This window comes from Myotis myotis, unplaced genomic scaffold (genome assembly GCF_014108235.1).
Source record: "Myotis myotis isolate mMyoMyo1 unplaced genomic scaffold, mMyoMyo1.p scaffold_m19_p_2, whole genome shotgun sequence".
Taxonomy (NCBI): domain Eukaryota; kingdom Metazoa; phylum Chordata; class Mammalia; order Chiroptera; family Vespertilionidae; genus Myotis; species Myotis myotis.
In genome coordinates, this window is record NW_023416324.1 from 100,183,071 (window position 1) to 100,197,520 (window position 14,450).

Here is a 14,450-nt window from a genome sequence, read left to right on the forward strand (position 1 = left end):
AACTCATACAACTTAACAAAAGGAAGATAAACAATCCAATCAAAAAATGGGCAAAGGACCTAAATAGACACCTTTCAAAAGAGGACATTCAGAAAGCCAAGAGACATATGAAAACATGCTCAAAGTCACTAATCATCCGAGAGATGCAAATCAAAACAACAATGAGGTACCATCTCACACCTGTCAGACTGGCTATCATCAACAAATCAACAAACGACAAGTGCTGGAGAGGATGTGGAGAAAAAGGAACACTTGTGCACCGCTGGTGGGAATGCAGACTGGTGCAGCCACTATGGAAGACAGTATGGAGTTTCCTTAAAAAACTGAAAATGGAACTCCCATTTGACCCTGTGATCCCACTTCTAGGAATATATCCCAAGAAACCAGAAACACCAATCAGAAAGGATATATGCACCCCTATGTTCATAGCAGCACAATTCACCATAGCTAAGATCTGGAAACAGCCTAAGTGCCCATCAGTAGATGAATGGATTAGAAAACTGTGGTACATCTACACGATGGAATACTATGCTGCTCTAAAAAGGAAGGAACTCTTACCATTTGCAACGTCATGGATGGAACTGGAGAGCATTATGCTAAGTGAAATAAGCCAGTCAATGAAGGAAAAATACCACATTATCTCACTCATTCATGGATAATAGAGACCATCATAAACTTTTGAACAATAACAGATACAGAGGCAGAGCTGCCTCAAACAGATTGTCAAACTGCAGCAGGAAGGCCGGGGAGGGTTGCGGGGCAGGAGGTAGGGGGGTAAGAGATCAACTAAAAGACTTGTATGCATGCATAGAAGCATAACCAGTGGACATAAGACATTGGGGGATAGGGGAGGCTAGGGGACTGTCTAGGGCGGGGGGATAAAATGGACACATATGTAATACCCTTTGTAATACTTTAAGCAATAAAAAAAATAAATAAATAAAAAATAAAAAGAAATCTCTAGTTAAAAAAATAAAAATTAAAATTAAAAAAATAAAATAAAATAGTGACAGAAACTTTCCTGATTTGGGGAAACACACAGAGTCCCAAACAAGATGAACCCAAAAAGATCCACACCAAGACATGACATAATTATGACAAACAATAATGACAAAGAGAGTCTCTTAAAGGCTGCAAGAGAGAGGCAGAGAGTTACCTACACAGGATCTCCCATTTGATTATGAAATGATTTCTCAATAGAAACACATCAGGCCAGAAGGGAATGGAATGAAGAATACAAGGTGATGCAAAGCAAGGGACTAAATCCAAGAATACTTTACCCAGCAAGGCTTTCACTCAAAATTGAAGGGAAAATCAGGAGCTTTACAGACAAATAAAAAAAAAAGGCTAAGAAAGTTTATCACTACCAAGCCAGCAATCCAAGAAATGCTAAAGGGAATGTTGCATAAAGAAGAAATAGAAAGGGAAGAAGGAAAATAAAGAATAGAAATGGCTACAAACAAGTACCTATCAAAAATAACCTTAAACGTAAATGGACTAAATGCTCCAATCAAAAGATAGCCGAGTGGCTGAAAGGGTAAGAAAACATGGCCCATATATATACTGTCTGCAAGAAAACCAACTCAGAACAAGGGACTCACACAGACTGAAAGTGAAGGGATGGGAAAAAAAATTTTCAGACAAATCAAAGTTAAAAGAAAGCTGGAGTACCAATACTCGTATCTGACAAAATAGACCTCAAAGTGAAGGCCATAACAAGAGATAAAGAAGGTCACGTGATAATACTAAAGGGATCGATACAACAAGAGGATATAACTCTAGAAAACATATATGCACCAAATACATAAAATAAATTCTGGAAGTTATCAAGGGAAAGACTGACAGCACTACAATCATACTAGGAGACTTTAATACACCATTGACATTACTGGATATATCCTCTAGACCCGTGGTCGACAAACTGCGGATCGCGAGCCACATGCAGCTCTTTGGCCCCTTGAGTGTGGCTCTTCCTAAGCCTTAGGAGTACCCTAATTAAGTTAATAACAATGCACCTACCTATATAGTTTAAGTTTAAAAAATTTGGCTCTCAAAAGAAATTTCAATCGTTGTACTGTTGATATTTGGCTCTGTTGACTGAGTTTGCCAAAAACCACTGCTCTAGACCAGTGGTTTTCAACCTTCTGGCCCTTTAAATACATTTCCTCATGTTGTGACACAACCATAAAATTATTTTCATTGCTACTTCATAACTGTAATGTTGCTACTGTTATGAATCGTAATGTAAATGTTTGATATGCAGGATGGTCTTAGGCGACCCCTGTGAAAGGGTCGTTCGACCGCCAAAGGGGACACGACCCACAGGTTGAGAACCACTGCTCTAGACAAAAATTCAACAAAGAAACAGCAATCCTAAATGACTCACTAGATCAGAAGGACTTAATCGACATCTTCAGAACATTTAACCCCAAAGCTACAGAATATGCATTCACCTCAAGTGCACATGGGACATTTTCAAAGATAGACCACATACTGGGACACAAGCAATGTCTCATCAAATTCAAGAAGACTGAAATCATATCAAGCATCATTTCAGATAACAATGGCATAATATTAGAAATCAACTACAATAAAAACAATAAAACAAAATTCAAACACACGGAGGCTGAATAGCATGCTATAAAACAATGACTGGGTCCCAAAGAGAATAAAAAATAAAAAATAAAAACATCCTGGAAACAAATGACAATGAAAACACAACAATCCAAAATCTATGGGACACAGTGAAAGCAGTCTTGAGAGGGAAGTTCATAGCATTACAGGCCGACCTCAAAAAACAAGAAAAACTGGTAATAAATTAAATAACTCTAAAATTTAAAGAATTAGGAAAAAAGAAACAAGAAAAGTCCAGAGTGAGCAGAAGGAAGGAAATAATAACGATCAGAGCAGAAATAAATGACATAGAGGCCAAAAAAAAAAAAAAATACAAAAGATCAATAAAACCAAGAGCTGTTTCTTTTAAAGGATAAACAAGATTGATGAACCTCTAGCCAGGTTCACCAAGAAGCAAAGAGACAGGACCCAAATACACAGAATCAGAAATAAAAGAGGCGAAATAACAACAGACCCTATAGAAATACAAAGGATTGTAAAAAAAAATAGTATGAACAACTCTATTCCAAAAAACTGGTCAACCTAGAAGAAAAGCACATATTCCTAGAAAAACACGACCTTCCAAAACTCAATCAGGAAGATTCAAAAAATCTGAATGGGTCGGTAACTATTGAGGAAATTTAAGCAATAATTAAAAAAACTTCCAACAAACAAAAGCCCTGGGCCAGATGGCTTTACAGGGGAGTTTTACCCAACATTCAAAGAAGAACTAAAACCTATCCTCCTCAGACAATTCCAAAAAATTCAAGAGGAAGGAACACTTCCAAACTCTTTCTATGAAGCCAGCATTACCCTAATCCCAAAACCAGTTAAACACACTACAAAGAAAGAGAATTACAGGCGAATATCTCTGATGAACATACATGCTAAAATCATCAACAAAATTCTAGCAAATCAGATCCAGCATTATATGAAAACGATCACACACCATGACCAAGTAGGATTTATTCTGGGGATGCAAGGATGGTACAATATCCACAAATCAATAAATGTGATATATTACATAAACAAACTGAGAGATAAAAATTACATAATCATATCAATTAGTACAGAAAAGGCATTTGACAAAATCCAACACCCTTCCTTGATAAAAACTCACCAAAGTGAGAATAGAGTGATATACCTCAACATAATAAAAGCCTTATGTGACAAACCTACAGCCGACATCATACTTAATGGCCAAAAACAAAATCCATTTCCCCTAAGAACAGGAACAAGACAGGGATGCCCAATTTCACCCCTCCTGTTCAATATACTACTGGAAGTGCTAGCCATAGCTATCAGACAAGAAGAAGAAATAAAAGGCATCAAAATTGGAAGAGAAGAAGTAAAACTGTCCATATTTGCAGATGACATGATATTGTACACAGAAAAACCTTAAAGACTCCATCAAAATCTACTGATTTAATAAATGAATTCAGCAATGTGGCAGGATACAAAATAAACGTCCAGAAATCTATGGCTTTTTTATACACTAATAATGAACTCACAGGAAGACAAACAAACACAAAAAATCCCATTTACCATTGACCGAAAAAATTAAGATACCTAGGCATAAACTTAACTAAGGAGGTGAAAGACCTGTACTCAGAGAACTACTGGACATTGAAAAAGCAGATAGAGGAAGACATAAACAAATGGAAGAATATACCGTGTTCATGGATTGGTAGATGAACATCATTAAAATGTCCATACTACCCAAAGCAATCTATAGATTTAATGCAAACCCCATTAACATAACAAGGGCATATTTCACAGACCTAGAACAAACTCTCCAAAAAGACCCCAAATAGATGCAGTAATCTTGAGAAAGATCAATAAAGTAGGAGGGATCACAATACTAGATATCAAGCTATATTACAAAGCCATTGCTCTCAAAACTGCCTGGTACTGGCACAAGAAAAGACATATAGACCAATGGAACAGAACAGAGAACCCAGAAATAGACCCAAGCCATTATGCTCAAATAATATTTGACAAAGGAAGGAAGAGCATACAATGGAGTCAAGACAGTCTCTTTAATAAATGGTGTTGAGAAAACTGAACAGATACATGCAAAAAAAACGAAAGTCAACCACCAACTTACACCATACACAAAAATAAACTCAAAATGGATAAAGGACTTCAACATAAGATGAGAAACCATAAAAATCTTACAAGAATCCATAGGCAGCAAAATTTCAGACGTATGTCGTAGCTATATCTTTATCGATACAGCTCCTAGGGCAATGGAAACTAAATAAACAAAATGGGACTATATCAAAATAAAAAGTTTCTGCACAGCAAAAAGAAACCATCAACAAAACAAAAGAAAACCCACTGCATGGGAGAACATATTTCCCAATGATACATCCGATAAGGGGTTAACCTCCAAATTTTTAGGGAACTCCTACAACTTAATAAAAGGAAGATAAAAAATCCAATAAAAAAATGGGCAAGGAACCTAGACACTTTTCGAAAGAGGACATACAGAAGGCCAAGAGACATATGAAAACATGCTCAAAGTCACTAATCACCAAAGAGATGCAAATCAAAACAACAATGAGATACCATCTCACACCTGTCAGAATGGCTATCATCAAGAAAACAACAAATGACAAGTGCTGGCAAGGATGTGGAGAAAAATGAACCCTCATGCCCTGCTGGTGGAAATGCAGACAGGTATAGCCACTATGGAAAACAGTATGGCTTTTCCTTAAAAAATTAAGAATGGAATTTCCATTTGACCCAGTGACCCCACTTCCAGGATTATATCCCAAGAAACCAGAAACACCAATTAGAAAGGATATATGCATCCCTATTTTCATAGCAGCACAATTTACAATAGCAAATATCTGGAAACAGCCTAAATGCCCATCAGCAGGTGAGTGGATTAGAAAACTGTGGTACATCTACACAGTGGAATACTATACTGCTGTAAAAAAAGAACTCTTACCATTTGCAACAGCATGGATGAACATGGAGAGCATTATGCTAAGCAAAATAAGCCAGTTGGAGAAAGATAAATATCACATGATCTCACTCATTTGTGGAATATAATGAACATAAATGATGAACAAAAATAGATCCAGAGAGAGAGAAGCATTGAACAGACTGTCAAACTTCAAAGGGAAGGCAGGGGAGGTGGTGGTGGGGGGTGGTAAGGGATCAACCAAAGGACTTGTATGCATGCATATGAGCATAACCAATGGACATAGGCACCAGGGGAGTGAGGGTATGTTGGGGGGTGGGGTTTGGCTGGGGATAGGTCAATGAGGGGAAAAGGAGACATGTAATACTATATGTAGTACTTTAAACAATAAAGAATTTTAAATAAAAACATAAACTTATTAAAAAAATAAAAGGCACAGAGAGTGGGTTAGATAAAAAACTAAACCAAATTATATGCTGACTTCAGGAGACACTGTCAGCTGCAAGGATAAACATAGAGTTAAAGTGAAGGGGTAGAAAATCATACTCTAAGAAAATGAAAATCAGAGAAAATCGGGTATTAATTCTACTTAAATCAGACAACACAGATATCAAGATTTAAAAAAAAAAAAAGGTAATAGGAGACAAAGATGGACATTTTATAATGATAAAGGGGATAATAAAAAGCCATTACAGAGAAAAACCAAGATGGTGGCATAGGTAAACACTGGAAATTGCTGCCTCGCACAACCACTTCAAAAATACAACTAAAAGACAAAACGGACATCATCCAGAACCACAGGAAGGCTGGCTGAGTGGAAATTCTACAACTAGAAGGAAAGAGAAAAGCACACTGAGACTCAGAGGAGGTACGGAAGTAAAGTGCAGAGGTACAGAGGCGCACGTGGAAAGGGCTGGCAACTGAGGACATGGTTGTCTTTTTCAATCAGGAGGGAGTCTCAAGGTCCCGACAGCTCTGAACTCCAGTTCCGGGCGAGTCTCTGGGGACCCAGACTCATTTGGGGAGAAAATGGACTGTCTGGCATCAGTCGGAACTCGAGGGCGGCTTTCTCTCAGAGGTGCTTACAGCGATTACTGGGACACTGAGACACTGGGCTACTTAGGGTAGGACGGAGGATCAGCCATAGCTGTTTGCTCCGCACTGTTGATTCCTTGAGACCCTGCCCTACCCAAGCTGTGCGCAGAGGCTTTTGCATATGAAAGGCCTGGTCCTTTGCAATCTGAAAATTACCTAACAAACTGCAGCTGGGTCAGAGAGACCCAGAACTTCCAAAAGAAGGCCCAAGGCCCCACAGCAGCTTGCATTGCTTCACACCTGGGCCTCATCTGGGCACCTTCAAACCCCAAACAAAGAAGAGGAATCTGCAGATCTCTCCGTAGCTCCTGCTGGGTAGCCTCAGGCAGAGGCTAAATTAGTACATCCTTAGAGATCCAAGAGCCAGTGCACCCAGTGGTCAGAGTGGGACCATCCAGATTACAACTCCTCAGATCCATAAAGGACACACAGGGGGCAGACTCAGTGAGCACCAAAGCCCCACTGAAGCAAGTCTTGCCCCAGAAGGGTGTCTCCAGCACAGAAGTTCTCCCACTGTAGACACAGTTGATTCTCACAGCCAATTGGCCTGCAGGTCAATTCCCCCCAGTGATACCTACAACAATCAAGGCTTAACTACAACAAGACTGTGCACACAGGCCACAAAGGGGTGCACCAAGAGTGTCCACCTCAGGTCACTGGGGAGGGTGAGCCATTGGGCCCTAGAGGACACCTAGCACAAAAAGCCACTCTATCAACACAGAGAAGCATAAAAAATGCAGAGACAAAGAAACAGGTCACAAATGACAGAAATGGAGGAAAGCAAACTTCTGGATATAGAGTTCAAAACCACAGATATAAGGTTTTTCAAGAATTTTATAGAAAATGCCGATAAATTTAATGAGACCCTCAAAAATATAGTGAGACCCTCGAGGTTATGAATATGGACCAACTAGAAATTAAACATACACTGACTGAAATAAAGGATATTATGCAGAGTCCCAATAGCAGACTAGAGGATCGCAAGAATCAAGTCAAAGATTTGAAATACGAAGAAGGAAAAAACACCCAACCGGAAAAACAAAATGAAAAAAGAATCCAAAAATACGAAGATAGAGTAAGGAGCCTCTAGGACAGCTTCAAGCGTACCAACATCAGAATTATAGGGGTGCCAGAAGAAGAGAGAGAGCAAGATATTGAAAACCTATTTGAAGAAATCATGACAGAAAACTTCCCCTACCTGGTGAAAGAAATAGACTTACAAGTCCAGGAAGCACAGAGAACCCCAAACAAAAGGAATCCAAAAAGGACCACACCAAGACACATCATAATTAAAATGCCAAGAGCAAAGATAAAGAGAGAATCTTAAAAGCAGCAAGAGAAAGAAAGTCAGTTACCTACAAGGGAATACCCATACAACTGTCAGCTGATTTCTCAACAGAAACTTTGCAGGAAAGAAGGGAGTGGCAAGAAATATTCAAAGTGATGAATGCCAAGAACCTACAACCAAGATTACTTTATCCAGCAAAGCTATCATTCAGAATTGAAGGTCCGATAAAGAGCTTCACAGATTAGAAAAAGCTAAAGGAGTTCATCACCACCAAACCAGCATTATATGAAATGCTGAAAGGTATCCTATAAGAAGAGGAAGAAGAAGGAAAAGGTAAAGATACAAATTATGAACAACAAATACACATCAACAAGTGAATCTAAAAATCAAGTGAATAAATAATCTGATGAACAGAATGAACTGGTGATTATAATAGAAACAGGGGCATAGAAAAGGAATGGACTGACTATTCTTCAGGGGGAAGGGATGTGGGAGATGGGGGAAGAGACTGGACAAAAATCATACACCTATGGATGAGGACAGTGGGTGGGGAGTGAGGGCGGAGGGTGGGGTAGGAACTGGGTGGAGGGGAGTTATGGGAGGGAAAAAGAGGAACAAATGTAATAATCTGAACAAGAAAGATTTAATTTAAAAAAATACACTCAGGTGAAGATTTTAAAAATAATAATATAAATAAATAAATAAATAAAATAAAATAAAAAAGAACTAATAAGAAAGACTGGAAATAAAGCATGTAATTCAGGAGATTAAGAGTGAACTTACAGGAGCAGAAACCAAGATGGCAGCATAGGTAAACACCTGAAATTGCTGCCTCCAACAACCACTTCAAAACTACAACTAAAAAACAAAATGGACCTCATCCAAAACAACAGGAAGGCTGGCTGAGTGGAAATTCTACAACTAGAAGAGAAAAGCACACTGAGACTCAGAGGAGGTGCAGAAATAAAGTGCAGAGGTACGGAGACATGCACAGAAAGGACTGGCAACTGAGGAAACGGTTGTCTTTTTCAATCAGGAGGCAGACACAAGCTACCGACTGCTCTGAACTCCAGTTCCGGGTGAGTCTCTGGGGACCCAGACTCATACGGGAGAAACTGGACTGTTTGGCATCGGTGGGAACTTGAGAGCGGCTTTCTCTCAGAGGTGCTTGCAGCGATTACCACAGGACACTGAGACCCAGGGCCTCTTAAGGCAGGGCTGAGGATCAGCCATAGCTGTTTGTTCCTCCCTGTTGATTCCCTGACACCCTGCCCCACCCAAGCTGTGCTCAGAGGCTTTTGCAAATGAATGGCTTGGCCCTTTGCAATCTAAAATTACCTAACAAACTGCAGCTGGGTCAGAGAGACCCGGAACTTCCAAGAGAAGGCCCAATGCCCCACAGCAGCTTGCATTGCTTCACAGCTGGGCCTCTCTGGGCACCTCCAAACCTCAAACAAAGAAAAGGAATCTGCAGATCTCTCCGTAGCTCCTGCTGGGTAGCCTCAGGCACAGGCTACCTTAGAGATCCAAGAGCAAGTGTACCCAGTGGTCAGAGTGGGACCATCCAGATTACAACTCCTCAGATCCATAAGGGACACCCTCAGGGGGCAGACTCAGTGTGAGCACCAAAGCCCCACTGAAGCAAGTCTTGCCCCAGAAGGGTGTCTCCAGCACAGAAATTCTCCTACCATAGTCACAGCTGATTCTCACAGCCAATAGGCCTGGAGGTCAATTCCTCCCAGTGATACCATCAACAATCAAGGCTTAACTACAAGATTGTACACACAGCCCACAAAGGGGTGCAAGAAGAGTGTCCACCTCAGGTAATTGGGGAGGCTGAGCCACTGGGCCTTACAGGACACCTAGAATACAAAGGCACGCTATCAATACATGGAAGCAGCCAAAATGCGGAGACAAAGAAACAGGTCACAAATGACAGAAATGGAGGAAAGCAAACTACTGGATCTAGAGTTCAAAACCACAGTTATAAGGTTTTTCAAGAATTTTCTAGAAACCGCTGATAAATTTAGTGAGACCTCGAGGTAATGAAAAAGGGCCAACTAGAATTTAAGCATACACTGACTGAAATAAAGAATAATATACAGAGATCCAACAGCAGACTACAGGATTGCAAGAATCAAGTCAATGATTTGAAATACAAAGAAGCAAAAAACACCAATCTGGAAAAGCAAAAAGAAAAAAGATTCCAAAAATATGAAGATATTGTAAGGAGTCTCTAGGACAACTTCAAGTGTACCAACATCCGAATTATGGGGGTGCCAGAAGAATAGAGAGAGCAAGATATTGAAAACCTATTTGAAGAAATAGTGACAGAAAAATTCCCCTACCTGGTGAAAGAAATAGACTTACAAGTCCAGGAAGTGCAGAGAACCCCAAACAAAAGGAATCCAAGGAGGACCACACCAAGACACATCATAATTAAAATGCCAAGAGCAAAAGACAAAGAGAGAATCTTAAAAGCAGCAAGAGAAAAACAGTTAGTTACTTACAAGTGAGTATCCATACAACTGTCAGCTGATTTCTCAACAGAAACTATGCAGGCCAGAAGGGAGTGGCGAGAAATACTCAAAGTGATGAATAGCAAGAACCTACAACCAAGATTACTTTACCCAGCAAAGCTATCATTCAGAATTGAAGGTCAGATAAGGAGCTTCACAGATAAGAAAAAGCTAAAGGAGTTCATCACCACCAAACCAGTATTATATGAAACGCTGAAAGGTATTCTTTAAGAAGAGGAGGAAAAAGAAAAAGGTAAAGATACAAATTATGAACCACAAATACACATCTATCAACAAGTGAATCTAAAAATCAAGTGAATAAAAAATCTGATGTACAGAGTAAACTGGTGAATATAATAGAATCAGGGACATAGAAATGGAGTGGACTGACAATTCTCGGGGGGAAAGGGGCGTGGGGGATGCGGGAAGAGACCCAAATTGTACACCTATGGATGAGGACAGTGTGCGGGGGGAGGGTAATTGCAGAGGGCGGGGTGGGAACCGGGTGGACGGGAGCTATGGGGGGGAAAAAGAGGAACAACTGTAATAATCTGAACAATAAAGATTTATTAAAATTAAGAAGAAAAAAAAGAGTGAACTTACAGCCACCTCATTTTGGCTCAGTGATTGAGTTTCAACCCAAGAACCAGGTGGTCACAGTTCGATTCCTGGTCAGCGCACATGCCTGAGTTGGGATCTCGAACCCCAGCAGGAGGTGTGTTGGAGGCAGGCCATCAAGATTCTCTCTTATTATTTATATTTCCACCCCCTTCTTCCCTTTCTGAAATAAACAAACAAACAAACAAAAAGAGTGAACTATAAACCTGAGCTTTGGCTCAATGAATAGAGTGTCGGCCCATGAACTGAAAGGTCCTGGTTTCAATTCTGGTCAAGGGCACATACTTCAGTTGCAGGCCCTGTTGAAGCATGTAAAGAAGGCAACCAACCAATGTATCTCTCTCACATTAATGTTTTTGTCTCTCCCCCTCCTTTTCACTCTCTCAAAAAAAAAAAAATCAATGAAAAAAATATCCTCAGGTGAGGATTAACAACAAAAAATGAACTACTGAACATAGAAAACAAGATGGAGGAAGGATCAGTGATATCAAAGATAGGAATCTGGAAATGACAGAGGGAATAAGAGAGATATCTGAGCTTAAAGAAAAATGAAAGACCTCTAGAGAACTATGTGACTCCATCAGAAAAAGCAATATCAGAATTATGTGGGGATGAGAAATAAAAGGCAGTTGAATAGGCAGACCTGCCTTGTACCTCGTCCCAGAACTAAATTGGAGAACATTCACCTGGAATTACCAACTGAGAAAGTGACATTTCAAGGAAGGACAGAAAACACCTGGAGACTGGTAGAAAAGGCGAGGTCATGAGAAGAGCGGATCCAGCTCCCAGAGGCAGCAGGCTGGCAGGCCAAGAGAGGAGGGAGCACTGGGCTTCGGGAGGGTCTGTTCCCTCAGAAGATAAAAGTCCGGAGCACCAGAGGGGAGACCTGCAGCACATGTAACATCCAGCCAGCTGCGAAAGGTGGCAGGGCTGCTGGCTGTAGTGGAGTCTGGAGCTGGCAGACCAGAACCAGTGGGAGAGAAAGCCACGGTTTTGTGGGGTTTTTGGGTTTTGTTTTGTTTGTTTTCTTCTCTAAACCCAGAGCACAGTTTTCATTTGCAACTGCTCACCCCCAAGTACTCATTGGAAGCTTTGGTGCAGGGAGGGAGCCGTGGGCTTGAAGTGCCTGAGGAGAGGATGATATAGGAAACAAGGCGGAGACACACAGAAAAGCAATAGCCAGGAGTCCAGCATTTGGTCATTCATACGCATCCAAACCAAAATGGCCATTTTCCCAGATGAGCTAGTGGTGCCTACTAGCACCAGGGCAGGTGATACAGCCTGGCTCACCTTCAGGAGCCCTGCATGCCACACCTTGCATTTTGAGCTTCTTAGAGGATACAAAGGCAGAGGCCAAGCTTATGGGTCTGAAGAGTCTCAAGGAGCCCTTAGTAGCTGGATTGGAGGAGGGACCATCTGTCGCAATATTCTGAGCACTAGATTAATAAAAACTCCAGGTTCCCAGCCGACCCCATTGGTCTCCCTACAAAGATCTTTATCCAGCCAAGAGCAGAGTGATATTTTGGGACATAAGGTCACAACACTATGAGTAAGATCACAAAAAACTTACAACATAAACACGGATAATTTGTGACAACAAAAACTTAAAAGGGGAGGGGGAAAGTTCTGAACTGACAAAGGAGGATGAAGATCAGATGCACTCAAAAGAACAAAAACTATGGTATATACTAGTATGTAAGCTTATTTTTTATAAACCTACTGGTAACCACACACAAAAATCCCCAAACTGGGACACATAGCTTTAAAAAAAAGGAAGCAGAGGAAAGTATGGAATACCACCAAACAAAAACAACAGACAGAAACACAAAGAAAAAGAACGAATGGAGGTACAGAGCTACCAGAGGGGGAATAAAAGATAAAATAGCAATAGAAAATCCTCATACTTCAAGTAATTACCCTAAATGTAAGTGTGGTCTGAACTCACTAGTAAATAGGCACAGAGTAATACAGTGGATCAAAAACAAAACTCAAAGATGCTGCGTACAAGAGACATATCTAAACTGAAAAGGCAAAGGTAGATTCAAAGTAAAAGGGTAGGAAATGATTCTCCATGCAAATAACATCCACAGAAAAGCTGGTGTCGCCATACTTATATCTGACAAAGTAGATTTCAAGATAACAAGAGATAAAGATGACACTTTATAATGATAAAGGGGACATTATATTAAGAAAACATAACATTTCTTAATATATATCCACCCAACCAAAGACTACTGAAATATATAAAACAATTACAGCACTAAAGGGAGAAAAAGATCAAAACACAATCATAGTTGGGGACCTTAATATTCCATTGACAGCTCTAGACAGATCAACCAAAGAGAAAATCAATAAAGGAATATTGGCCTTAAATGAAGCACTAGAGACCAATGGACATAACTGACATTTACAGAACCTTTCATCCCACAACCTCAGATTATACTTCTTCTCCAGTGCACATGGAACATTGTCAAGGACAGACCATATGTTGTGTCACAAAACTAGCATCAACAAATTCAAGAAGACTGAAATTATACTAAGCATATTCTCCAACCATAATGCCTTGAAATTAGAAATCAACTGAAAAAAGGAAGTAAAGAAATATGATTTCACTCATATGTGGAATATAAAATTAAAACTCGTGAACACAAACAGCACTGTGGTGGTTGCCAGAGGGAAGAGGTGGGAGGAAAAGAGGGTCCTAATATAAGGTGACAGAAGAAGATTTGACTTTGAGTGGTGGGGGCATGGTGCAATATACTGATCTTATAACATAAAAACAAACACATGAAATCTATATGTCCATGTTGACCAATGCCACCCCAATAAAATAAAAATAAAAATAGGAGATATGAACATCTTAGGCAGTGGTTCTCAACCTTCCTAATGCTGCGACCCTTTAATACAGTTCCTCATGTTGTGGTGACCCCCAACCATAAAATTATTTTCGTTGCTACTACATAACTGTAATTTTGCTGTTATGAATCGTAATGTAAATATTTGATATGCAGGATGTATTTTCATTGTTACAAATTGAACATAATTAAAGCATAGTGATTAATCACAAAAACAATATGTAATTATATGTGTGTTTTCCGATGGTCTTAGGCGACCCCTGTGAAAGGGTCGTTTGTCCCCCAAAGGGATCGTGACTCACAGGTTGAGAACCGCTGTAGATTGTTTTTGTTATTAATCACTATGCTTTAATTATGTTCAATTTGTAACAATGAAATTGGGGGTCACCACAACATGAGGAACTGTATTAAAGGGCTGCGGCATTAGGAAGGTTGAGAACCACTGGTCTAATATAAAAGAAATTTAGAAGAAACTTTTTAGATAAGGATGAAAACTAAAAGTAATTTCCCAATATGAAACCCTGGCCTGT

The 14,450-nt window shown here is 39.9% G+C and overlaps 1 protein-coding gene across 7 annotated transcripts in view; it reads right to left on the reverse strand.

Annotated features, from left to right (window-relative positions):
• CCDC138 (coiled-coil domain containing 138) overlaps nucleotides 1-14,450 on the reverse strand; it is a 192,250-nt gene that overhangs the window by 111,974 nt on the left and 65,826 nt on the right. The window lies entirely within an intron of this gene.